The 9489-nt window shown below is 47.6% G+C and overlaps 1 protein-coding gene across 1 annotated transcript in view; it reads right to left on the bottom strand.

Annotated features, from left to right (window-relative positions):
• Positions 1 to 5142, bottom strand: part of RFX7 (regulatory factor X7) — a 48827-nt gene extending 43685 nt beyond the window's left edge. Inside the window, exon 1 of the mRNA XM_054273137.1 lies at positions 5090 to 5142. The gene's annotated coding sequence lies outside the window, so the exon portion shown is untranslated. The remainder of the gene's footprint in view (positions 1 to 5089) is intronic.
• Positions 5143 to 9489: the final 4347 nt, after the last annotated feature.

Genomic DNA, 9489 nt, shown 5'->3' on the forward strand with positions numbered 1-9489 from the left:
CTGCTAAAGGCTTTGCCCAAGGAGGGGTGACCTTCCCTGAAATCCCCAGGAACTACTCTAACATATGGTCCACAGTTCAAATTTTTTCCTATGTATTTGACTGCTTACACACCATATCAGGAAACACACTCAGGACAGGCAAACCTTACCAACACCTGGAATGACTGGAACCAAGAAGCCACGGAAAACTGAGTCAGTGACAAGAAATCTTTGCAGTTTTACACTCCCATCATCTCTCAGCTAAGGGGCTCAAGGTACTTTTTCAAAGCAGGTAAACACACTTCTGATGTTGCATAGATTAGTGAAGTGCAGCCTGTACACCTGTCAATGGCAATTATTTGATTTTCCTCACAGAAGTCAGTAATCTGTAACTGAAGAATGATAACCTGTGTTTCCCACCTCCAACAATGAATTAATTAGGATGAAGGAGGGAATGATGGCCACTGCATTTTGGGCTGGGGGCACAGAATAACCACAAGTACTCTGTAATCAGAGGAAATTTGGAGTTTCCCCAGTTTTGACAGGCTACTTAACAAAATAGGTTATGGTAGAGTTTTTTTTCTCTTACTTCCTGTCTCCCTCTCCCAAGCTACAAGAACGAGAGAAAATGCAGATAGATTGGCTTACACATTAATCCAACCTGACTCAAGAAATACTTGTTTTAAAAAAATACATACAGACATTGCAACTGCAAAAGAAAACTACCAAAAAGGTATATCCATCTGCATTTGCGAAAAGCCTGAAACACATACCCCCCAAGTTTCCCTCTTCATTGCCAGGCTTTTTATTAAAAATATCAAGTCAATCAATTTTTCTGTTGACCTAACTATACAAATAAGTAGCAATTCCTATTATGAAAAACCTCAATGGCATTTCCCAAGTTGCAGAACATTTGCTCTGCCAACAGCTAAGTGATGAGCCACGCTTGCTGACAATGCCTAATGAGGAGTGATGGATGCAACTGCAGGAGGGAGCAGGAATGTTTTAAGTCATAAAAAAGAAAGGAGCCTTCCAAATATTAGAACCCATTGGTGTTAATCTGGTTTTCTAACACAATAACAAGAGTCCAAAAGTAACAAGGGCACAATTCACCTCCTACTCCTTCTTCAGCATGAGACAACTGGGCATTAGGACACAATTTCAGCACTGCCCAGACTCACTCATGTGGTTTTCCAATACAACTTGTAGCTAGAAGAGCTATTGGAGGACAAAAATTATGGGTCTGAAACCCACAGCCACGTCCAGGCTGAAATGGCTGCAAATGCAGTGCCTCGTGTTTGCCACTCCACACTGCCTGGTCCTCAGCTTGGTTTACACATGAGACACTGGGGCAGAGAAGGAGAGAAATTAATCAAATCCTATAAGATGCCTATATTCAAATCCTAAAAGATGCCTTTAGGACAAAAAGAGCTGAGATGCAGGCAAGGTGAAAGAATCCGGGGCCAACCCATGCACAGATGCAAGCACCAGATTACTATTTACAAGGGTAAACAAGTGCTCATTGCAGAACCATCACCAGTTATTTCCAACAGTGAACAAGAAAACAAACCTGTCTGCTCCTTCAGTGTTCACAGCTACCGGATTTTGGATTGTTACAGTGAGCAAAGGGATTAAATTGCCTAAAACTGTTGGTCTTTTTCTTTTATGCCAGCAATGACAGACCCTCAACTGACACCATCCTCCCTTGGCCATCTCTGCATCTCAATCCTCGTGCCACGCTGCTTTTACATCCCTACTTCACTGGCTGTCTTCAGTAAGATATTCCTTGGCAAGTCAACGTGATACTGAGTAGACTCTGTCTTCACCACCATATGTTTGGGTACAGAAACATCATATACAAACAACACACATTTGGTAATACAGTACCCTCACCCAAAGAAATAAGTGAAATCCCATTAGTCTATATGCTCAGACAGCTGACTAGGGAGGTTTTCCCGCCTCGGGCTCCAACGTCTGGACAAAAAGCTATTAATAAATATGAAAGCTTTAACCAATCTAAAGAGAAATAAAAACAGGCAGATTAAGGCCCAGTGTCCAGCGAAGACCAGGGCAATTTACAAACCCGCCCATGCTGACGCTAATCAGCCAGGCTGGGCTCCCAAAGACGAGTTCTCTCTGTCTAGACTTCTAATCCGTCAATGGGAAAAGACATCCAGTGTTATTTCTGCCCGCTTCACCCACACCGTAAGAACACATCCAACCGCCTCAGCACCTCACACACACAGCAGGGAACAAAACCAGACACCACTCTGCTGCATGTGGGGCAGCCAGGACACAAATACACATAGACAGTGATGAGCTTCAATCACTGTAACCAAACAGCACTTAAATACCTGTCTACGATGTTGTAATGCAAATGAATACTTCCTGATTTGTTTTTAAGCACAGCTAAGTCACTCTTATCTTCCCCTCTTCAGCTCAAACTAGTGGTCACCTTATATGCCAAAAAACACCCCAAGAAAAAAAGCCCAAACACCAACAGTTTAGACTGAACATCTAAAAAAGCATATTTTTAAGTCTTCAGTATCTATACCGACCATGCCTGCAAATGTAACCAGCAGGGCTTAAACTATTGTTTCAATTTAAGGGACTCCACATGTACACAATTATTTAATATGTTTTTGTCAAACTACATTTTAATTTAATAAACAGAATAAAATAAGTGCGAGTTGAGATAATTAACAGCTCATTGTCCCACTCGTGGCCTGCATCAGTCTCTATATTTATATTTGTCTGTGAAGTGGAGGGACAAGCACAGACTTGTTTGTGATCCTCAAGTCCAGTATTTACGTAGCCGCTATATTTTGCTATACTATTTTCACTGACAATACAATCTGAAGACTGAAACCTTTTAAAAACCCAACCAACCAAACAAAACCTGTAACAAACACAACCAACTAAAAGCCTCCATCCACTATGTACAAACACGTGTAGGAAAAAAGGAGGTGGGGGGAACACAACAGAGAAGAGCACTGAGCTGGATGTGCTAAACCTGCAGGGAAGCAAAGGGGGAACTGAATGCACCAACCTGCCAGCACATGCAACTGCACGGCAAGGGGAGAGGGGAGGAAGAGGAGGGAAGGAGAAAAGAGGTAGAAGCTCTGCTGTGCACATTACACCTCATTCTGTTAACAGCAGTGCACTGCCATTTCCACCCCAGCCTTCCACAACCTCTGCTGCTGTTTATCCATCACCAGCACCCACTGAACAGGGAGCAAGCCCCAGTTTGCTGCCAGTTCAGAAGGAGACTTTCCACTGTTTATTGGGGTGCACAACACCCCTGGCAGTGCTCCTCATCCCTGCTGCACTCAAACAACCACCACAGGTCCAGCAAGATGCAAATCCACATTAAACTCCAACCTCAAAGGAAGACTGCTTGATCACAACAGAGAAATGTAAGATTTAAAAACATCAAAAGAAAAGGTTTTCTTATAAAAAATAACCTTTATTATAATACTGCATTTCAACAGCACAACGTGCAGGGAATGGATGCTGCCTGAGAGCAGCAGGGAAGTTGAAGCCCGTGCAGAAGCAGGTACCCAGGAGGAACACTGTGAAGGTGAGGAGCGCCTGGGAAGTACCAGGGGACAGGGCTGCAAGGTGCTGGGAAACCTCTGCCAGCCACAGGCAAGCCACTGACCCCGGGCAAAACGCTTCATTCCTTTGTACCAAACATGGGCTGGGCTATTCACCAAGTTCACCTGAATCAAACAAGAAGCTTTCATTTCAGAAGCTAACATACGTGCTGTTTTTCCTTGAAAATGGAAAGCCACAATAAAAGCAGAGGTTTTACTTAGTAGCCATTTTGTCTTCAACTTGGACATGATACCTCTTAATCTGAATGCAATGTAAACATGCTCTCCGAGGCTCATTTCCAAACAGCACGTTCATGCAAAGGGAAGGAAACATGAAAAGACCATCACTAAATACCATAATAAATTAGGAGGGTGTGAAGATTTCATGATCCAAAAAGACAGAAAATTCTGCAGATCATATTCCTTCTCTAGGTCACATTGCAGAAGACCAAAACAAAAGGTAGCATGTGTGGATGAAGGAGAATGAACTATTATTTGCTGTTTAAATAAATAAAAACAAAATAACCACCATCCTAATAATAAAAGCTATTTCAGTATGCCATACAATAAAAAAATCTGAAGGCAAAATTATATTTAGATGCTCTTTATTTTCTAGAGACATCCATTCAAACCACACAATCTAACTGTAATATGACGTAATATGCAAGCTTGATCAGTATGTGTTTATTGGGATGAGTTTATGTATAAAATACACATGGTGTGTGCGTGTATATAAAGGAAAACATTACATGAGTAACCTGTATTTACAACTCCCAACTTTCAGTACTCTTTACCAGTGTCCTCAGCCAAAAGCAGCTTTTAAAAATGTACATAAAATACAAATGCTGCAGGTGACAGCCTCTTGCAGATACTAAAAAAAAAAAAACCAAAAAATAAGAACAACAAAGTGTTCTATTTGCACCAACCTAAACTAGGTTCACCTCGTTCCCCCAATAGACATAAAATAAAACCCTCAACTAAAATGCTGGTTTACTTAGAAATTGAATTTTAGGGGAAAAAATCAACAAAAAATAACCTGAATTCCTATGCAGAAACTTGAAAATCATCGTAAGCTCCAGCCACAACTACATCTGAACTGCCTGAGTGGGACCTCAGAAGAGCAGAGGTTTACGGGAGGCTGGACAATCGCACCCTTCGTGCCCAGCTCCGCATCCCCCGCTGCGCCAGCGCCGTGCTGGGCGCTCATGTGCGCGCTACGAGCACGGCCGGGGCGCCGCGGGCCGCGCAAGATGCGCGGGGCTGCAGCAGCGCCTGCGGCAGGTGACCCGAGCCCACCGCCCACCGCAGCCGGGCAGCGCCGCCGCCCGCCCGCACACGGGGCTGGTCCTGCCCGTGCGGCACCGGCACCGACCGCGGGCACGGCCCGCCCGCGACCCCCGCCCGCCAACACGCGTGTGCTCCGCGCTGCCCGCACAAAGGGGCCGCGCCCCCCCCGCGCCCGCGCAGCCCCCCGGCCCTTCCCCCGCTGCCCCGGCCCGGGGCCCGGCCCTTACCAGATGGAGCTGCGGATCTTGTGCTGCAGCGCGCTGGCCTCGCCGCCCTGCAGCCCCGGCACCAGGGCCGGCAGGGCCCCGCCGGGCGCGGGGGTGCCGGCGAGCCGCCGCGGCGGCTGCCCCCCCTCCGGCTGCTGCTCCTCGGCCATGGGACGCGAGCGGCGCTGGCCGCACTAGGCCTCTGCCGCAGCGCTCGAGTGAGTCGCCTTCCCCCGCTGCCCGGGGGACATCACGGGCGGAACCCGTCCCGCCGCTACGCCGCAGGATGGCGAGCCCGGCCCGCGGCTCGGCGCATGGCGCCCGGCCCCCGCCGCCCCCGCGCAGGGTCGCTCCGCGCTCCCCCGCCCCGCAGCAGCACCTGGCCCGGCCCGGCCCGCCCCGCGCCGCTCCTCGCCCCGCGGCCGCCGTGCCCGCCCGGCCGCCGAGTGCGCAGGCTCGGCGTGCCCGACACACGGGCCGCCCCGCGCCGCCGCCGCCGCCGGGGAGGGGGCCGGGGCCGGGGCCGCGACTGGGGCCGGGGGCGGCGAGCGCAGCCCGAGCCGGGGGGCGGCTCCTCCGTCAGCCGCGGGACCCCCGGCGCGGTGGGGCGGGGGCGGGGTGCGCCCGGAGCGGCCCGGCGGCGCCAGTAACACGTGTGTGAGTGCGTGCGTGTGTGTCCCCGTGTGTCACGGCGCACACACCGTGCGGCACACGCTCCTGCCCCGCTGGCCGGCGCGCCGCAGACACGTGAAGGCGCTGCGGCGGCAGCAGCATTACATCAGCTGCGGCACCGCGGCCGGGTGCGCCCCGCAGCCCCCGCGCCCGGCCCGCCCTCCGCCGCGGCTCGTAACAAAATAACAAGTGCCGCCGTGCTCACATGGCGCTCAGGAAGCCAGACACCGGCACGGGCGGCGCTAGGCCGGGCCACTGCTCGCCCTCAGGCTTCCTGTGCGTGTCCCCCAGACAAAAACGGGGCCGGGCTGCCATTAGTCCCAGCGGCCTTTACCCACAACCTTTCTGCGAAAACATTTTCCCAAAATTTAAATTGAGCAGCTACCACAACTGCTTTCTCTGAGCTACAGGCACAAGCCATATTTCTGCTCCTCTGGGTCATGGCTTTTAATGAAAAAAGCCAGAGGAACTGCACAGCCTGGGATAGTGGACGGGTAAATACCTAAATTTAAGGACGATGATACAAGGTGACCATTATTAAAGTCATTATTAGGAGTTGGACTCGGTGACCCATGTGGGTCCCTTCCAACTCTGGGTATTCCATGGTTATTGTTTCTCTTCCCTCGAGGGTTAAGGTAACAAAGCCTGCTCAAGCTGCCCCCCTGTTGCCCCTCTTTTCCCAGCCACTCCAGCTCTGGTCTGTTCCCACTGGAATTCACAACTGGCACACCCAGCCCACTTGGCAGGGGCATGGACATGCAGGTACCCTCTCTGACACAAGGATGCAGTGACTCCCTAGCTTGTGCTGATCACAGAAAATGTGGGCTTAAAGGTGACTAATAATATAAATATACACATGGAGACACAGCATTGCTAAATTTAGGAGATGAGCATTTTGTCATCAACTGAAGCAAAGGCCTTTCAAAAATAAATATTTGCTTACGTCTCCACTGCTCCAAAATCATAACATTAATGGCTATGACAATGATGGTGATCTTCCCCTTAAAAAACCTTTCTTCAGAATCAAAAAACCTAAGCTTTCTTGTTCCTGCCTCTAATTAAAAATGTTTTTAATGATAATTGAACATTTCTGAAGGTCATTTAAAAACAAGGGAAAAAAAGTAAATTTTAAATCAGAAGTAAACAGAAAAGTAATCAATTTTAAATCCTAATTGCTATGCTTTTTGCAAGACAACTACATCAGTATGCAGGTAAACTGGCACAGGAAGACAAGGGTGATGTCCTTGGTGATATTTTTTAGTTTTGTGGCAATTTCCACTTAATAGCAACTGTATCAACGCAGCCAGGGTTGCTTCTGTTGAGATCTTTTGTTGGACTCAGCCACATCTGCCTGATCAGAATTTAGCCCACAAGGATCCAAGCCACAAAATCATTCTGGCCAACACCAATATACTGTCCCAGATTGAAACTGATGGCCCTACACCTCAGAATAAGGTTCAACAGATGTGCATCATGTTTGCAGGAGCACAGACCATTACAATAAATTCTAAAAAATACACATCATTTCAGTGTTGCCTTCAGTCTAAGCCAGCAGCTGAAAGACAACTTTATTATTTAGTTCCTCATTCATTTAGGTCCCAGACATGTCCTTTTAATCATGTTTATTTACAGCTGCATGGGCATCATGTGACCCAAAAAAAAAAAAAAAAAAAAGAGTCACTTATCTTATGCAAAATCTGCAATACCATGCCAGGCTGGCACCCAAAGGCCACCAGTGCCACCCTGAAATTACACCAGGTGTTTTAGGGCAGAATGAGATTAAACTGGCACAGAGATTAAACAAGTGAGCCACACTCCCAGGTTGCATCTTGGTAGTCAAATGGTCCATGGGCTTCCAATGCTATGTTTATGCTCCCATATCTCACTATCAATCAATTGTTCTAGAGAAAATACTTCCTTTTTTTTTCTGTGCCTTTGGTGTGAAGCCTTCCAAGTATAAGCCTGTTATTGCTGGGTTTGAGCATCAGGCCCAAAACAAGATTCCACAAAAGCCCAAACTGAGATCAGGGTCCTGTTTTGTGTAAAGAAGAGATTTCCTTCTCAGGCCTAGCAGTAAATTAAAAACTAACTTGTTTTCACAATGGGACTGTGCTGTGTATAAGTACAGAAGAGAAGCTCACTCCCTGCTCTCCACAAGCCTTTTCCTGTCAGGAGTAATTCCCCTGGGTGCTGTCCTGGCATTGGCACAGGTCTGTTACGTGCCTGTTTCCACACCAGTTGGAGAGTCCTGCCCTTTACACACTCACAGGTTCATAAATGGGGGCCATTTCAGCTGCCTCCCACACAACCAGCTGAATTTGCCTCGTGTTTCCTACAGGCTCATGCACCTGTGCAAAATGGGCAAAGATGGTGGCGGCTCATACACACTTTATGTGGCCATGTGTAACTGCAGCAAAGAACAAACAGATCCAGAATTACTGGGTTGCCAAAGAGCTCATGCTGACAGAATTAACTTGAAGATGCTGAAGGAATTATTTAACTGCTAGGAGATGAGCAGCTATGAGATGGTCTGACTGGACATCTCCAGGGATTATCCACCAAGGACCAGTACAACCATCTGCAGGAGTTCTTGTGCCTAATGGTTCTGAGAACCGTAATTTGATGCAGACATTTAGCTCCTGGTCAGCACTGCATAAGAAACACACCAAAAGTAATACATATGAGTTAATTTTAAGTCCCCTTACTGTAAAGAAAGACGTGTGAAAGTTTAAGCATGTCAGAAACCAGACTAGTGTTGGCAGGACCTGTTCTTCCCCATTTTCCAAACATCTGTCCTTGTGGAAGAGCACAGCAGCTGGACTGTGAGTGGGTGAGGGCTTCCTCTCTCCTTCTGCAGGCAGAGTTCACTTGTCTAGAAAACTGATGTTGCTGTACTGGTGCTAAAATTCATGTCTTTTCTAACTCAAGAGCACTGCCAGTCTCCTGTGCTGGACAGACATATTCGTCTGAGAATGATCTTCAATAGAGAAGATCATCTCTGGAGAAAGAGCTGGCTGTCTGCTGGAGGATGATCTCCACTGTGCTGTCCTGACACAGGTGGGAGCCAACTCCATTTTGCCAGGTTAATTCCAAAAGCTCTGTTTATTTTCCCTCCATTTCTGGAGCTTCAGATTCTCTCTCCGTGGGGAAAAGTTGTGCTTAAGTACTGTTCAACCTATTTTCCAGGATTTTCTCTGCTGTAGCTCAGTGTGGTTTTGTTTTGTTTTTTTTCCATAATGGATTGTGTCTGACAGTTGGGGAATACAGTGTCTCTCACTTCTAGGGAGGAATGCCTCGCTGCCCTTTCTCCAGCTCGCAGCCAGCACTGAGAGAAGGCGCTTTTCCCACTCTCCTGTCCATAGAGCGGAATCTGTCACCTCCTGTCTAGCACAGGGCCAGAGACCTGCACGCTCAGAGGGACTAGCCAGATAAATTATGAAATCTCACTATCTTTATCCTCAATACAAACATGAAGCACATTCTCTGAGGATAATTGACTTTAAAGGTTTGCTAAAAAAAGACACTTCCCAAAAGCTTTAAACACCAGTTCAGTGAACTCCATTTTGATGCCTTTTTGCAACTCTCCTTCCCCAGGGACGCCTGTGTATCCTGAGCTATGCCCAAGACATTTTGCTCTGGTTCTGTTTATTTTCTTATCTCCATTCATGTGTAGTATCTGTAAAATCAGAGTGCAATAACTAGTAATTCACCTAACAAATTTTAATGAAAATTTCAGCTTTTGTGGTTTC

This window comes from Melozone crissalis, unplaced genomic scaffold (assembly GCF_028551555.1).
Source record: "Melozone crissalis strain CALT ecotype California unplaced genomic scaffold, PUWL_Pcris_2 ptg000014l_1, whole genome shotgun sequence".
NCBI lineage: Eukaryota > Metazoa > Chordata > Aves > Passeriformes > Passerellidae > Melozone > Melozone crissalis.